Source organism: Zea mays, chromosome 1 (assembly GCF_902167145.1).
Source record: "Zea mays cultivar B73 chromosome 1, Zm-B73-REFERENCE-NAM-5.0, whole genome shotgun sequence".
Classification (NCBI taxonomy): Eukaryota; Viridiplantae; Streptophyta; class Magnoliopsida; order Poales; family Poaceae; genus Zea; species Zea mays.
The window spans coordinates 167,036,474-167,054,768 of NC_050096.1; the positions used below are offsets into that span (position 1 = coordinate 167,036,474).

The 18,295-nt window shown below is 54.2% G+C and overlaps 1 long non-coding RNA gene across 1 annotated transcript; it reads left to right on the forward strand.

The window, feature by feature from the left end:
• The first annotated feature begins 1,654 nt into the window (after window positions 1-1,654).
• On the forward strand, window positions 1,655-2,405 carry LOC109943694 (uncharacterized). The gene is made up of 3 exons (XR_002266757.1): window positions 1,655-1,890; window positions 1,992-2,053; window positions 2,130-2,405. It is a non-coding gene; the product is annotated as an uncharacterized lncRNA (long non-coding RNA).
• Window positions 2,406-18,295: the final 15,890 nt, after the last annotated feature.

Genomic DNA, 18,295 nt, shown 5'->3' on the forward strand with positions numbered 1-18,295 from the left:
AGCCGATTGCTGGAAGTATTTTAAGGTGGTCGAAGTTCAATCAAAGAAGAAGTTTGGGGAAATGGTGACGAAGGCCAAGTGCAAGTTTTGTTACAAACTGTATGTGTATCAACGTGGGGGTCCAACATCACAGCTAAATCGACATCTGGATAAGTGCACCGCCTACCAGGCCAAGTTGGCCAATGCAAAATCAAAGGTTGCTCAAGGTACTATCAGCTTCGCTCTTGATGATGGTTCTCTTGTTGTTAATCCCACTGAATATGATCATGATCACACTAGAAATTTGATTGCTAAGTTGATTATTGTTCACGAGTATTTAGTTCAAATGGTAGAGCACAAATGGTTTAATATCTTGATGAAATGGATGAAAAACAGCTATCAAAGTATTGGTAGAAAGACTATAAAAAATGAGTGCATGAAAGTGTATGAATCTGAAAAGGACCTTCTAAAGAAAACTCTTAGAGAGGCTGAATCCATAAGTTTGACTACCGATCTGTGGACATCTAACCAAAATTTCCAATACATGAGTTTGGTTGCACACTACATAGATGTAAATTGGGAATTGCAATGTCGTGTACTGAACTTTGTGGAGTTGGATCCTCCCCACACTGGTGTAGTGATAGCTCAAGCTATTTTTGAGTGCCTGGTTGAATGGAAAATTGAAGATAAAGTTATCACAATCACACTTGACAATGCTTCAAATAATGATGTTGCCATCACCAATTTGACATCCAAGCTTCTTGCTATAAGAAATACACAATTTGATCCCTTGTATTTTCATGTTTGTTGTGCTTCACACATAGTCAATTTGGTTGTAAATGATGGCTTGCAACCAATAGATGATCTCATAAGTAACCTTAGGGAAACAGTAAAATATTTCAAGAGATCACCTAGTAGAATGTACAAGTTCATGGATGTTTGCAAGGAGTATGCTGTAAAAGTTGGAAAAGGGCTCTCTCTTGATGTTAAAACAAGGTGGAGTTCAACATATAGAATGTTGGATACTTGCATTGAAAATTGGGCTGCTTTTGGTTACTATGCTGAAAAAGATCATAACTATATGTGGGAGCCTTCGCAGTCACAATGGGACATGTATGAAAAGATTAGACCAATCTTAGGAACAATGGCTGGAGCAACCACTGCATTTTCAGGATCAGTTTATCCCACAGCCAATGCCTTCTACCCTTATATAGTGAAAGTAAAGATTGCATTAATTGGATCAACGAATTCTGGTGATCCATATCTATGGAGTATGGTTGCTGCCATGTTATAAAAATTTGATAAATATTGGGAGAAGAGGAACAATATCATGGTTATTGCTACGATCCTTGATCCTAGGTTTAAAATGAGGTATATTAAATGGTGCTTTGGTCAGATTTATGAATCCATTAGGTGTGAAAAGGAGTTTGATGAGACCAACAAAGAGTTGGAAGGGTTGTTTAAGAAATATGAGTTGTTGTATCGCCAAAAAATGGGTGATAGTAACCAAAACACTCAAACAACCTCTTCATCAATGGGTACAAACAGTTCACTGGCAGCTATAGTTCCAGATGAATTTCAAAATTATTTGGAGTCTAGTGCTACAGAAGGTTCAAAATCAGAGTTGCTTATTTATTTAGATGAACCAAATGTGCCTACTAGTGATAAGAATTTCAGCTTGCTCCCCTATTGGCAACAACATGCTCATAGGTTTCCAGTAGTCTCTAGTATGGCAAAGAGATTTTGGTTGTCCCAGCAAGTAGTGTATCATCAGAGTCCACTTTTAGTACTGGAGGAAGAGTGGTTGATGATTATTGGAGTTCTTTGAAGCCTTCAAAAGTTCAAGCACTAGTTTGTGCATCTAGTTGGATAAGGGGCTCTCAACATGAGAAAACTGCACCTATTCTTGTGGTATGTAATCTTATTATAGGTTGTAACATAGAAACTGCATCTAATGTTTCTTTTAACTTTTGTTCTATGTAATGCTGATGTGTCATGTGTGGACTGCTCAGGAGGGGGATGATGGTGATATCGAGTTTGGGGAGTTCCCTAAGGGTGTGGTGGCAAGCAATTAGTAAGTATAATAGCTACTAACATCAATAGTGTTGTATTGATTTATAAACTATGCTGATTTATAAAGTTTTGTACAGGCCGAAGGAAGATGTGCTAATGGTGGATGCTAGACTTTTGGTTTTGGTGGCATGTTGCTGTCTAGTCTAGCTGACTTGCTGTGCACTTTGTGCTGTGCATGTCCTGCACTCCTGCTAAGCTGCTAGAGTGCTAGTGCAGTAGACAGTAGTGCACTATTGTCATCCTTTTGGTGGTTAACTGGTTAGTGGTTAGTTGGTTGTAAATTCTGGTGTGGTGGCTACTTTTGTAAATTAAGCCATGAATTGATGTTGTGAACTTGTGATCATGTGATGCATGAAGCCATGGACTGATCACAGATGCATGGTTAGTGGTTGGCTGGTTGCCTGGTTCACTAGTTGGTTGTAAATTCTGATGCTTTGAATTGTGATGCTTCAAGTTGAAGCCATGAACTGATGAATGTTGTGAACTGATGAATCATGAATGTTGCAGGCTGAATGCCTGATTATGAAGTGTGATTTGTGTTGTCACTTTTGAACTATTTTCTGGTGCTAAATTGTTTTTGTATTTGTGTACATCAGTATATATATACATATATGTGTGTGTGTGTGCAGCAGTTTTTTTGCTGTGGCTCGTGAGCCAAACGAGCCAGCTCGAGCTCGTTAACGAGCCAAGCCGAGCTGCTCTTCTGGCTCGGTTGCTTAACGAGCCGAGCCGAGCTGGCTCGTTAGCTTAACGAGCCAGCTCGAACTCGGCCGAGCCGAGCCGAGCTGGCTCGATATCCAGCCCTAATTGGAAGCCCTCGGTTTGAAATATTGACCAGAAGCCCCAACCACCCTCTTTGTAGCGCATCCAACCAGGGTTCCAGCGGATGCACACATGGGTTGCGTGTCCTCTCCCACCACCGCATGATCAACTCCTATTTTTATGGAGTGCATGCATGCAATTTCTATATTTATGTAGATCCAAAAATTATGGTAGGACGTGAGATTTTTCATTGCATGTGTGCAAATTTTGGATGATATTTTTGTTCACACTGCATGCGCGCAAAAAATGGGTGACAAGTATCATGCAAAGCATAAATCCTTATAGAAGGTTGCATAAATAATTACACAATACATCATAATTGATGAAAAAAATCTTACTATGGGCCCAATCAACAGCCCCACGGAAATTGGGGTGGTTTTATGGTAGGTGTAAAAATATGTCATGCGGTACACAGGTGGACGCATCTACAAATATGAGCATAAACCCTTCAGTTATGAGCGTAAATACCGAGTCACCGTGAGAGATGTTGATAACCCTGATATGTTATATTCATAATAATAAAGATCCCTAATTTTGAGTATAAAATAGTGTTGGTACAACGTAAAATGTTAGTTTACTCCGAATCAACAACCCCCACATCCATGGATCTACCATAAATCAATGGATTTGATTAGATGAGTTGATTAGGGGATTAGTAAGGTCAGTTGATTAGGGAATTTAATTATTTTATGGAAGTAACAGATTCTATAAAATCTAGGGATTGCATGTGCGAGATTTTATGGAAATGTGGCAAATGACCATATTCCTGGGAGTGGTTACCTTTTTGTGATTTTTTGTTTCGTTGTGTAAATGTGTATGTCGTAAATATCTCATATATATGGTGTAAATGATAGGAACCCCATATATACACTAGATTAGGTAACAAGATATTGCATAAAATCAATAAACGTTTGCGTAAAATGTGATTAGAAATATCATAAATAGACAATAGATGGAAGGGGAGCCATGAACTAAAATATATGTTGTAAATGCCTATTGATGTTGGCATAAATAAGTATGCATAGTAGCATAAAAGGGTCGTCGCTTACGCCTAGGGGAGCCATCGCCGCCACGCGTGCCCCTGGGATCAGCCGCCGCTCATGCCTAGGGAGGCCGCTGTCACTGCTCGCACCTAGGGAAGTCCGCCGCCGCTGCTCCCACCTCGAATGTGTCACCATCATGCACGTCTCAGGAGAACACCACCAAACACATGCCCCCCGGATCCACCACTGTGTTGCCGCAGCCGCTACCACCTCAGATGTGTTGCCTGTGACAGACCAGATCTCAGGGACAACGATGCACCGGCTGATGATCCTCTTCATCCATCCGACCACGGCGGACCGTCGATGCCGCATCCGTTCGCCCACCGTGGACCCCTTTTGTCCATGCCGGACACGATTGACCTCGTGTCGGCCAGAGCCACGCCCCATCCACGCCAAACCCGCCTGACCGCGCGTCGACCAGAGTCGTGCCCCGTCCCCACCAGATCCTGCCTGACCACGCACTCGCACGTTGGCCATCACCGCACCGACACGCGCCTAGACACGCCCACACGCGTTGGTTCCGCCTTTGCGCAACCGCCGCCGCTGCCGAAACACTAATTCGTGGTGGTCTCAGGTACCTTTTATAGATAGCCCGAGGCCTGGTCTGCTTGAGGTGGTGCGGCTAAACCGAAAGGTACCGTTGGGTCAGGGCTTCCGTTCACTATATGGAAGCACAAGGCTCCATATATATATATATATATATATATATATATATATATATATATATATATATATATATATATATATATATATATATATATATATATATAGACACACACACGACCAATTGAATCAACCAATAATAGATCTATCAACCCAATTTTACCTCATGCATTAGGTCTAGGAGTAGTTTAGCGTTAGTTACAATTTCCCCACCTTAATCTTCACCTCTCTTTGGCTCTACGTCATCTAGATGCGCTTTGACTGTTCTACTAATCTTGAAGCAACCATATTATCTATCCTCCTCGATGGAGTTGCTCCTAGGAGGTAGGATATAGGTTCTACATGAAGTCCTCTGCTCTTAGCGGTCTGCCATCTACACACGGGTGGTCCACGCACCCGCAGAGAAGAGAGGAGTTATTTGCCCAATCGTGAACGGTTCAGTGACCTACCGCAGACCGTTCGGTACCCCGTAGAGCTGACCCAAGGTCCTGCACATCGCATGAAGGCCTTAGGGTTCGTTAGTATTTGGTACAAAAATGTGCCAACATACTTTTTGGTGACTTCATTGGGTACGAGGAGACCAGATCTATTATATCGGCCACAATGGTCGGTTCCAAAGGTCGCTTTGATGTCTCCTAGGATAACATCCTTAGGCCGACTCTTGAGAGTTTGTCGACCGAGAATTTGAAAACCTTATGAAGCAATGGGATGAACATTCATTGTGACAACGTGCCTAGTGCTCAAGGAAGTGAATGAGAGGTTCTTGTCACACTTCATGGTGGATTGACACCAGAAGATTACCAAGCAAGGGATCAAGCTCGCTTCCCTCGTGCCTTTGCTCCAAAATAGCAATGTAAGTAATTCTAATGATAATTAATCTATTAAGAATTACATAGATCAACTTGAGGGAATAACTGAAACGGTACATGGGGAACAATTAAAATAGTATATAGATGAATTCTTTAAAAAAACTCACACACACATGAAAAATCTGTTGCTCCTATATAGATGGACACTTGCACATGGCTAAGAGAATAGTAAGTCATATTATGTCCTAACTTCAACATTAATAGGCTCATGTCATTCTAGCTTGTATGTACAGGAAGCTCGCACAAGTTTTAGGCCAATGGATGTGGAGGTGTATGTGGTAGGGCATATGGATTCTGATCCTCAGAATGGTGATGTCTTGTGCACTCAGACAACCATCGAGTGTTTAATGAGATTTCTATACTCTAGAGTATGCTTTTGCATCACCTTCACATTGTTTTGTTATTTAGTGTGCTTTTGTCGAGGCGGTATATGGGGAGCAAATTAAATAAATGAGCGCCATGGGTAGGACTATGACTAGAGGAGCCAACCAATGGACCTCGAGGCGACATATGCTAGCACAAGAGGACATGCCTATCGATGGTGAGAATATTTTATTTAGATTTTGAAGTTATGCTCATATTCCTGCAATTGTACCGAGTCTATGATTCACTCTTGTAGGTTGTCTATATTTGATTCATTAATTGACTCTAGGGAGCCAAGACATCAAGGTCGAGCATCTATATCATCGTCCTCACAAATGTCTCATTCTAGCACCTCTGCACTGGACATGAAGAATGTTAGGCTGCATGAAGCTTTGAGGCAACATCCGGAGTATCAGAGGCAACAAGCTAAGCACCAAATACAGTTGAACAAGTAATATGCGAATCTATGGGTCCAAGAATAGTCTTTCCTTTCAATAAGTTGAACTAATATGTCATTCATAACAACGACAAGATTGTGTCATTTCATACATCATAAATAGTGACTTGCATCTAATTCGTAGCAAGTTGCACAATGAATGGGCATCTTGATGCTAGCGTTTTGGATGCTTCCTCTAGCTTTTGCACTACTGCATCCACCTCTGCTACAATTTACGTGGCTTAATCCACAACAGGTATTTGTTTATATGTATATTCGTGAGTTTTACAAATACAGAACCTAGTGTCGGGGACCATAATTAGGGGTACCCCCAAGACTCCTAAACTCGGCTGGTAATCACCATCAGCACAAGCTGCAAAGGCTTGATGGGCGCGATTCAGGTCAAGGCTCCGTCCACTCAAGGGACACGATCTCACTTCGTCCGAGCCCAGCCTCGGGGAGGAACAGTAGACCCAGGCGGATTCACGCCTCGCCCGAGGGCCTCCTCAAGCAAAGGGTGCACCTCCGACTCGTCCGAGGCCCAGCTCGGGCAGGCTTCGCAGTGAAGCAACCTTGGCCGGATCGCCACGCCAACCGACCATATCGCAGGAGCATTCAATGCAAGGATCACCTAATACCTTATCCTGACGCGCGTTCCTCAGTCGACAGGGCCGAAGTGACCGCAGTCATTTCGCCCCTCCACTGACTGACCTGACAGGAAAACAGCGCCGCCTGCCCTGCTCCGACTGCTGTGCCACCCGCCAGGGTGAGGCTGACAGCAGCCAAGTCCAGCCTCAGGCGCCATAGGAAGCTCCGCCTCGCCCGACCCCAGGGATCGGCCCCCGCCTCGGCCTCGGAATACGGTATCCGCCTCGCCCGACCCCAGGGCTCGGACTCAACCTCGACCCTAGAAGACGGTCTCCGCCTCGCTCGACCCTAAGGCTCGGACTCAGCCTCGACCTCGGAGGAGTCATCGCCTCACCCGACCTTGGGCTCGGACCGACCACGCTACAAGGGGGTACATCATTACCCTACCCCTAGCTAGCTCAGGCTACGGGGAACAAGACCGGTGTCCCATCTGGCTCGCCCCGGTAAACAAGTAATGATGGTACCCCGCATGCTCCCATGACGACGGCGGTTCTCAGCCCCCTACGGAAGCAAGGAGACATCAGCAAGGATCCGACAACCCCGACAACTGTGCTTCTACAAGGCTCAAGCGCTCCTCCGACGGCCACGACATCACATGAACAGGGCACTAACACCTCTCCGATAGCCACATCGGCATGTACATAGGGCTCTGGCTCCTCTCTGCTAGACACGTTAGCACATTGCTACACTCCCCATTGTACACCTGGACCCTCTCCTTACATCTATAAAAGGAAGGTCCAGGGCCCTCGTACGAGAAGGTGGCCGCGTGGGAGGACGGGCTGATGGACAGGCTCTCTCTCTCTCTCTCTCCCCCGCGAACGCTTGTAACCCCCTACTGCAAGCGCATCCGCCCTGGGCACAGGATAACACGAGCCGCGGTTTTCCCCCTTGTGTTCCATCTTGCGCCGACCCATCTGGGCTGGGACACGCAGCGACAATTTACTCGTCGGTCCAGGGACCCCCCGGGGTCGAAACGCCAACAGTTGGCGCGCCAGGTAGGGGCCTGTTGCGTGTTGACGAACAGCTTCCCGTCAAGCTCCAGATGGGTAGTCTCCAGCAACCTCTCCGGCCCGGGACGCTGCTCTGTTTTGGGAGTCTCGAGTTCATGTCCCTCGACGGCAGCTACGACATGGTACTCCTTCCTCCGCTGCGCGACAACGACGGTCGTCAGCCCACCCAACGGCGGCAGAATCGACGACGTCTTCCCCGCATGGCGGAAGAACAGCATCCGGGTCTGTCCCGTCACCTCCCCCGCCGCAGGAGGAGGAGGCGGGGCAAGCATGGCCAAGCAGGAGGCGGTACCTCGTCGGCTGTCGAGCGAGTCGACGGCGCCGGCGCCCCAGTGGGGGACGCGTCGGGCGGACCTCGCGTCTGAGACGAAGACGAGCGTCGTTTCCCTGCAACACGCCAACCCCAAGCGGACGGATGACGCCAGAACGCTCGTGAAGGACTTGCTGGGCGTTAGCCTCGTACCTCAGATAACGGTGCAGTCCGTCCCCGACGCGACTTCGTCACCATCCGTCGATCAAGAGGTACCGTCCGTTTTCCGCCCTGTGCCTTTTAGATTCAGCTTCGACCCACCAAGCGACCCCGCTTCTGTGGACGCTTTCATAAAGGCATATCCTAACCTTCCGGGGTACCATATGTGGTCAACCTAGGACCGACTGACGGCCGTCTCGACCTACGGCCCCCGGGTTCCGAGGAAGATGACGAGCCCGACTCTGGTTGGGATTTCTCCGGGCTCGGTAACCCCAGTGCCATGCGAGACTTCATGGCCGCATGTGACTACTGCCTCTCCGATTTCTCCGATGATGGCCACAGCTTTGACGACGAGGACTGTGGCCCAAGTCTCGAATGTTTCCACGTCGATCTAGGGGGTCTCGACGAAGACAACCATCTTAGTATGCTGGAGGACGGCGATCCCCCTAGGCCTGCGCCTTGCGTTGACATCCTTCGGGAGCTAGCTGTGGTCCCATTCCCTGCGGGGGGTCAGGAAGCACAGCTCGAGCAAATCCGCGAGATGCAGGCCAGGCTCGACGAGGAAGCAGGACAACTTGTGCAGCTCCGGCAGAACATCGGGCATGAGTGGGTAGGCCGAGCACCAGCTGGAGAAGCGCGTCATCTGGCCCAGGACGTCCAGCACCGCATCGCCGACGATGCCAGGGCAAGGCTGCCCCCGGCTTCCAGTGGGGTCGGCCAGAACCTGGCTGTAGCAGTAATACTACTCCGAGCAATGCCGGAGCCATCCACCACCGAGGGCAGCGTATCCAGGGAGAGCTCAAGAATCTCCTGGAGGATGCCGCGGTCCGGCGGGCCGAAAGCTCTGCCTCCCGAAGGCAAGGGTACCCCCTGGAGCATCGCGCCGCGACTTCCCAATTCATGCGGGAAGCCTCGGTCCACACCGGGCGCACGCGGGACACAACGCCTGCAGCCCTAGGTCGCCTCGGCAACGAGCACCACCGCCGCGACCGTCGAGCCCACCTCGATAAGAAGGTGCACCGAGGCTACCACCCCAGGCGTGGGGGACGCTACGACAGCGGGGAGGATCGGAGCCCCTCGCCCGAACCACCCGGTCAGCAAGCTTTCAGCCGGGCCATACGACGGGCGCCGTTCCCGACCCGGTTCCGAACCCCGACTACCATCACCAAGTACTCGGGGGAAACAAGGCCAGAACTGTGGCTCGCGGACTACCGGCTAGCCTGCCAACTGGGTGGAACGGACGATGACAACCTCATCATCCGCAACCTCCCCCTGTTCCTCTCCGACGCCGCCCGAGCCTAGCTGGAGCATCTGCCTCCTGCGCATATCTCCAACTGGGACGACCTGGTAAAAGCCTTCGTCAGCAACTTCCAGGGCACATACGTGCGCCCTGGGAACTCCAGGGATCTCCGAAGCTGCCGCTAGCAGCCGGGAGAATCCCTGCGGGACTACATCCTGCGATTTTCGAAACAGCGCACTGAGCTGCCCAACATCACCGACTCAGATGTCATCGGCGCGTTCCTCGCCGGCACCACTTGTCGCGACCTGGTGAGCAAGCTGGGTTGCAAGACTCCCACCAGGGCGAGCGAGCTGATGGACATCGCCACCAAGTTCGCCTCTGGTTAGGAGGCGGTCGAGGCCATCTTCCGGAAGGACAAGCAGCCTCAGGGGCGCTAGCAGGAAGACGTCCCCGAGGCGTCCGCTCAGCGCGGCACCAAGAAGAAGGGCAAGAAGAAGTTGCAAGCGAAACGCGACGCCACCGACGCAGACCTTGTCGCCGTCGCCGAGCACAGGAACCCTCGAAAGCCTTCCAGAGGTGCCCACCTGTTCGACAAGCTGCTCAAGGAGTCATGCCCCTATCATCAGGGTCCCATCAAGCACACCCTTGAGGAGTGCATCATGCTTCAGCGTTACATCCACAAGGCTGGGCCCCCGGCGGAAGGTGGCAGAGGCCATGACAACGACAAGAAGGAGGGCCACAAGGCAGAGGAGTGCCCCGAGGTCCACGACTGCTTCATGATCTACGGTGGGCAAGTGGCGAACGCCTCGGCTCGGCACCGCAAGCAAGAGCGCCGGGAGGTCTGCTCGGTGAAGGTGGCGGCGCCAGTCTACCTAGACTGGTCCGTCAAGCCCATCACCTTCGACCAAGGCGACCACCCCGACCGCGTGTCGAGCCAGGGGAGTACCTGCTCGTTGTCGATCCCGTCATCGGCAACATCAGGCTTACCAAGGTCCTCATGGACAGAGGCAGCAGCCTCAACATCATCTACGCCGAGACCCTCAGGCTCTTGCAGATCAATCTGTCCGCGATCCGGGCCGGTGTGGCGCCCTTTCACGAGATCATCCCCGGGAAGCGCATCCAACCCCTTGGGCAACTCGACCTGCCCGTCTGCTTCCGGACTCCCTCCAACTTCTGAAAGGAAACCCTCACGTTCGAGGTGGTCGGGTTTCGAGGAACCTACCACGCAGTGCTGGGGAGACCATGCTACGCCAAGTTCATGGCCGTCCCTAACTACACCTATCTCAAACTCAAGATGCCAGGCCCCCATGGGGTCATCACCGTCGGATCCACGTACCGACACGCGTACGAATGCGACGTGGAGTACGCTGAGGCCCTCATCGCCGACCTGGAGAGCCTCTCCAAGGAGGTGCCAGATGCGAAGCGCCACGCCGGCAACTTCGAGCCAGCAGAGGCGGTTAAGTCTGTCCCTCTCGACCCCAGCAACGACGCCTCCAAGCAGGTCCGGATCGGCTCCGAGCTCGACCCCAAATAGGAAGCAGTGCTCGTCGACTTTCTCCGCGCGAACGCCGAGGTTTTTGCGTGGAGTCCCTCGGACATGCCTCGCATACCGAGGGATGTCGCCGAGCACTCGCTGGATATCTGAGCTGGAGCCCGACCCGTGAAGCAGCCTCTGCGCCGATTCGACGAAGAAAAGCGCAGAGCCATAGGCGAGGAGATCCACAAGCTGATGGCTGCAGGGTTCATCAAAGAGGTATTCCATCCCGAATGGCTAGCCAACCCTGTGCTTGTGAAAAAGAAAGGTGGGAAATGGAGGATGCGTGTAGACTACACTGGTCTAAAGAAAGCATGTCCAAAAGTTCCCTACCCTCTGCCTCGCATCGATCAAATCATGGATTCCACTGCTGGGTGCGAAACCCTGTCGTTCCTCGATGCCTACTCAGGGTATCACCAAATCAGGATGAAAGAGTCCGACCAGCTCGCGACTTCTTTCATCACACCTTTTCGCATGTACTGCTATATTACTATGCCATTCGGTTTGATGAATGCAGGTGCGACATACCAAAGGTGCATGAACCACGTGTTCGGAGAGCACATTGGCCGAACGGTCGAGGCTTACGTCGATGACATCATAGTCAAGACGAGGAAAGCCTTCGACCTCCTCGCTGACCTTGAAACGACATTCAAGTGTCTCAAGGCGAAAAGCGTAAAACTCAATCCCGAGAAGTGTGTCTTCGGAGTCCCCCGAGGCATGCTCCTGTGGTTCATCGTCTCCGAGCGGGGCATCAAGGCCAACCCGGAGAAAATCGTGGCCATCACCAACATGGGGCCCATCAGGGACTTGAAAGAAGTACAGAGGGTCATGGGATGCCTTGCGGCTCTGAGCCGCTTCATCTCGCGCCTCGGCGAAAGAGGCCTACCCCTGTACCGCCTCTTAAGGAATACCGAGCGCTTCACTTGGACCCCCGAGGCCGAGGAAGCCCTCGGGAACTTAAAGGTGCTCCTTACAAGCGCGCCCATCTTGGTGCCCCCCGCTGCCGGAGAAGCCCTCTTGATCTACGTAGCCGCAACCACTCAGGTGGTCAGCGCCGCGATCGTAGTCGAGAGACGAGAAGAAGGGCATGTATTGCTCGTCCAGAGGCCGGTCTACTTCATCAGTGAGGTACTGTCCGAGACCAAAATCTGCTACCCGCAAATTCACAAGCTATTGTACGCGGTAATTCTGACGCGGCAAAAGTTGCGACACTACTTCGAGTCTCATCCGGTGACTGTGGTGTCATCCTTCCCCCTGGGAGAGATCATCCAGTGCCGAGAGGCCTCGGGTAGGATTGCAAAGTGGGCGGTGGAGATGATGGGCGAGACAATCTCGTTCGCTCCTCGGAAGGCCATCAAGTCCCAAGTCTTGGCGGACTTTGTGGCTGAATGGGTCGACACCCAGCTTCCAGCAGCTCCGATCCAACCGGAACTCTGGACCATGTTTTTCGACGGGTCGCTGATGAAAACAGGAGCGGGCGCGAGCGTGCTCTTCATCTCACCCCTCGGGAAGCACCTCCGCTACGTGCTGCGCCTCCATTTCCCGGCGTTAAACAACGTGGTCGAGTACGAGGCTCTGGTTAACGGGTTGCGCATCGCCATCGAGCTAGGGGTCCGGCGCCTCGACGCTCGTGGCGACTCGCCGCTTGTCATTGACCAAGTCATGAAGAACTCCCATTGCCGCGACCTGAAGATGGAAGCCTACTGCGACGAGGTTCGGCGCTTAGAAGACAAGTTCTACGGGCTCGAGCTCAACCACGTCGCTCGACGATACAACGATACTGCGGACGAGCTGGCTAAAATACCCTCGGGGCGGTCAACGGTTCCCCCGGATGTCTTCTCCCGAGACCTACATCAACCCTCCGTCAAGACCGACGACACGCCCGAGCCCGAGGAGGCCTCGGCCCAGCCCGAGGCAGCCTCGGCCCAGCCCGAGGCAGCCTCGGCCGCCGAGGGTGAGGCACTGCGCGTCGAGGAAGAGCGGAATGGGGTCATGCCTAATCGAAACTGGCAGACCCCATACCTGCAATATCTCCACCAAGGAGAGCTACCCCTCGATAGAGCCGAAGCTCGGCGACTGGCGCGGCGCGCCAGGTCGTTCGTCTTGCTGGTTGAAGAAAAGGAGCTCTACCACCGTAGCCCTCAGGCATCCTCCAGCGATGCATATCCATCACCGAAGGTCAGGAGCTATTGCAAGAAATACACTCAGGGGCTTGCGGTCATCACGCAGCACCTCGAGCCCTCATTGGAAACGCCTTCCGACAAGGTTTCTACTGGCCAACCGCGGTGGCTGATGCCACTAGGATTGTACGCACCTGCCAAGGGTGTCAATTCTACGCAAGGCAGACACACCTGCCCCGCTCAGGCCTTGCAAACAATACCCATCACCTGGTCGTTTGCTGTGTGGGGTCTGGACCTCGTCGGTCCCTTGCAGAAGGCACCCAGGGGCTTCACGCACCTGCTGGTCGCTATCGACAAATTCTCCAAGTGGATTGAGATCCGACCCCTAAACAGCATTAGGTCCGAACAGGCGGTGGCGTTCTTCACCAACATCATCCATCGCTTTGGGGTCCCGAACTCCATCATCACCGACAACGGCACCCAGTTCACTGGCAGGAAGTTCCTGGACTTCTGCGAGGACCACCACATCCGGGTGGACTGGGCCGCCGTAGCTCACCCCATGACGAATGGGCAGGTAGAGCGTGCCAACGACATGATTCTGCAGGGACTCAAGCCGAGGATCTACAACAACCTCAACAAGTTCGGCAGGCGATGGATGAAGGAACTCCCCTCGGTGGTCTGGAGTAGGAGGACGACGCCAAGCCGAGCCACGGGCTTCACGCCGTTCTTTCTAGTCTATGGGGCCGAGGCTATCTTGCCCACAGACTTAGAATACGGTTCCCCGAGGACAAGGGTTTACGACAACCGAAGCAACCTGACCAGCCGAGAAGACTCACTGGACCAGCTGGAAGAGGCTCAGGACATGGCCTTACTACACTCAGCATAGTATCAGCAGTCTCTGCGACGCTACCACGCCCGAGGGATTCGTTCCCGAGACCTCCGGGTGGGGGACTTGGTGCTTCGGCTACGACAAGACGCCCGAGGGCGCCACAAGCTCACACCTCCCTGGGAAGGGCCATTCATCATCGCCAAGATTTTGAAGCCAGGAACATACAAGCTGGCCAACAGTCAAGGCGAGGTCTACAGCAACGCTTGGAACATCCGACAGCTACGTCGCTTTTACCCTTAAGATGTTTTCAAGTCGTTCATATACCTCGTTCTCTTTACATACGCAAAAGGAGTCTAACCGTCAAGGAAGGGTCAGCCTTGCCTCGGCAAAGCCCAACCCTCCCTCGGGGGCTAGAAGGGGGGAACCCCCTCTGCGTCAAAATTTTCCTCGGAAAGAGTCTTCTACCAAAACGACTTTCGTGCTTCCCGGCTATATCAGTAACAGAACCCCGCGAAACGAATAAGAGCGCGTGTAAGCGGCAAGGCCGACCGAGCCGAGGGACTCCTACGCCTCCGGGATACGGATACCTCACTCGTCACCTTTCGCGAAAAATAACTCTTACTCGGATAAGCGATTCTGCTACTGACGAACAAGTCCGGATACTCGAAACGGGAGGAAAAGAAACGCGGCTTTGTAACACGACGACAAAGTGTTCAGGCCTCGGCGGCCGCGAAAGACACATACATGTTCAAAACAAACTGCTCCGGCAGAATCAGGCATCGCCCGGGGGAGGAGCAGCACCCTCGGCTTCGTCTCCACCCTTAGCGCCGTTTCCACCCTCAGTGAGATCCGCTCCAGCCTCGGCCGGCGACGCAAGCGGAAGGATTTCCACCTCGAAGGAGGATGCCAGCACCGCGCTTGGGCCCACAGCGGCCGCGTCAAGCCTCTGAACTTCGGCCAGGGCAGCTTCATCTTCGTCGGGAAGATAGTACCCCTCGCTGACCCGCTCCAGATCCACATCGTAGTGGGAAGCGAGCATGGCGAAGGCCCGCCTAACGCCGTGATGCAGCGCCTCGCGGAGTCTGCCGCGCACATGGCCACCCAAGGCCTGCAGGCAACTCTGGGGGGAGCTTCCCGAGGGGACATTGTCAAGACCAAAGACCTGGTAGAAGGCCGAGATAGCTTCGGACATGGCCACACAGTCGGCCTCCTTCTGCTCAGCCGCTTGGGCAAGTGCCTTGGCGGACTCCTTCGGACAAAATTCTTCAAACACGAGTTGAAGAATGAAGCTAAATCAAAATCTCAAAGCAGCCAAGACATACCTTCAGCCCGGGCACGCTGCTCCGAGGCTGCGGCTTGGGCGGACTTGGCAGACCCGACGGCCACGGCCAGGTCCTCCGCAAGGGCTCAGACCCGATCAGACACCTCGGCTAGCTGGCCCCCAAGGGCCTCGGCCTGGCTTTCAGCCTCGGCAGCCTGGTTCTGAGATCGGTCCCGCTCACCGATGACCTGGCCAAGCTCCGACTGCCGCCGCTGCGCCTCTGCGCGTGCCGCCGCTGCCTCCCCCCCCAACTCGTCACAAAGCAACCGAAGGTCTGCCGCCTTGGCGCTCCGTTGGGAGAGGCGCTCTGTAGCCTCAGCAAGAGCGGCCCTCAGAAACCGCAGCGAACCCCAGACATCGGCCTCGCGGCGGATGAACGACGACTTGGCGGTGCTCAGATCCGTCAGATCCTGAGGAAGGGAAGCAGGGCGTCATAAAGAATGCCTTGATCACGTGAAAGGTATGCCTGAAATCCTTACCTGGAGGATCCTAGGAACGTCCCTGGAAAGGACCTCCATGGTCAACCGAAGCGACCCCATCGTTGCCTCGGCACACTCACGAAGCTCGTCCCGAGACTGCTCCTCCCGCTCATCGTCAAGAACGAAGAGGGGTTTTGAGGCACCACGGGTCCAGAACTAGAGCGCCTGCCCACGCTGCTCATTGGGATCGCGCCGTGCGAGGACGAGGTCGCCGCTCCCCAGGACGGTCGCGGTTCTGCGCCCCCTCCTCCAAGGCGTCGGCACCCCATGCAGTCGGCGCATCGGGTACCTCCTCGGCTAAGGGGGCAGGCTTCCGATCGCCGGCCTCGAGTAGCGGTGCCTCGGCCATCTCAGCATCGGCGGCGACGGGTGGCTCTATGGCCAGAACGACAACAACCTCGGCAGAAGTCGGTGCCGGCGCCGGCAACACGTCAGGTGGGCTCAAGGCCGCGGTCGCGCCAGCAGTCTCCCTCGGCACGACGGCCGCCTCGACGGAGGGGTCAGCCTCGGGAGCTCGCCCCACGGCAACTCGTGCCGCCTGAGCCCCCTGCTTGGGGGCATCTTGTGTGGAGGCCAGTCGGCCGGCGTGGCCCGGTGCGGCACCGGCTGCAGAAGCCAGCGCCGTCTTAAGGACCTTCCGGGGAGCCAGACCGGTCGAACCGTGCCTCCGTTTGCTGGGAAGAAAAGGAAAAGCAGGATCAGGACACACGAAGAAGGAGCCGGGACAGAGGTATCCTCAGATACTTACCCACTCTGGACCAAGGCCAATCGTGCCTGCGGGGAGGCCCCTCGCGCCTCGGTCTCCGCGGGCACTGCCGAGGTTTGCCCCGCTACCGGCTTCGCCACCATCCCCGCCGCGGGCGCCCGGGGCGCCGAAGGAACGGTCCGCCCAGGCGCAGTCACGATGACCTGAGGATCAACCTCCTGTGCGGCCGGCATGGGCAACGGCTCTTGGGGCACAGGCGGGTCAGCCTGACTCCTCGGTGTCACCTCAACTACCTCGGCCAAGGGATCAAGTACCCCCTCGGCCTGCCCCTGTTCTTCGGACCGGGACCCTGATGTCCTGGCCCCGGATAGCGACAGCGCCAACCCACTCGGGGGCTGGCTCGACGACCCCTGGCCCAGCCTCAGATCCGGGCTGAGACCAAGGCGGGCCGCCATGTCGTCGTCTTCATCATCATCGTCGTCATCGTCGTCGTCAGGCGTCTCCGGCGATGGCTCCCTCGGGAGCCCGTCCTTCTCCTGCCTCCGACGACGCCTCTCCAAGGCGTCCCGAGCCCGCGTCCGCTCGCGAGCCCGAGCCTTTTTCGTGTCCTTCTTCTCCTTCTTCTTCTCCGCTGCGACCCTCCGCGTGGCTCGGTCCACCGCGTCCTCCGGGACCGGTGGCAGGGAGGGCTTGTGACACCCCACCTCCTGGAGACGGACGGAAATCTCGGCTGTGAGAACCAGAGGCAATCTGTCACAAGAAAGAAGAAGGAGCGGACACTCACCAGAGACATGCACCTGTGCTCGGGATGTATCAAGGGCTGGGTAAGGGCATCGGCATCCAGCCTCCCTACTGTGCTAGCTACCCGCCTGTGGAGGTCATCGGCGGAGAGGGGGACCGAGGACATCTGCGAACCCTCCAAGTCGATCCCCGACATCATCTCCGAAAGTCGCAACCGCCGCTCCGTCAAGGGAAGCACCCTCCGGCGATGGATGACAGTGACCACCCCCGTGGCGGTAAGCCCTCCGTCTCGCAGCTCCTGCAAGGCCTCCAGAAGGGGCTGGAGATTCTTCTGTTTCTCACGCGTGGCCCCATAGCGCCAGTTGTTGCCGGCGGCAGTCACCACTCGTTGAGAAAACGACGGGAGCCTCCCATCGTCGTTCCGGAGGTAAAACCACCGGTGCTGCCACCCCTTGTTCGAAGACACAAGGATGGCGGGGATGTACTGTTGCGCGCGCGCCTGCCTCAACTAGAGGATCCAGCCACCGGCCCACACCGCCATGCGGACTCTCTTTCCCCCCGTCGTCGAGGCGAAAGGCTCCGCGGAGAAGAGATGGGTCCACAGATCCCAGTGGGGGTCAATCCCCAAAAATCCTTCGCAAACCGCCACGAAGATGGCCGCTTGCGCGACGGAGTTGGGGTTGAGATTGTGCAGCTCCACCCCGTAGAAATGCTGGATCGCCCGCATGAAACGGCACTCCAAACCCCCGCTCATGGAAGGAGATAAAGCTGACCACGTACCCCGGTGGCGGACATGGGTCGGCCTCGCTCGGGGCCATCAACTCCGGCTGCGGCCCCCCGGAGAGGGGACGGAGCAAACCATCGACAACAAGGGCCTCCAGATTCTCCACAACGAAGGTGGAGGGAGGACACGGGTCACGCGACGGAACGACAGTTACCCGGTCGGCCAT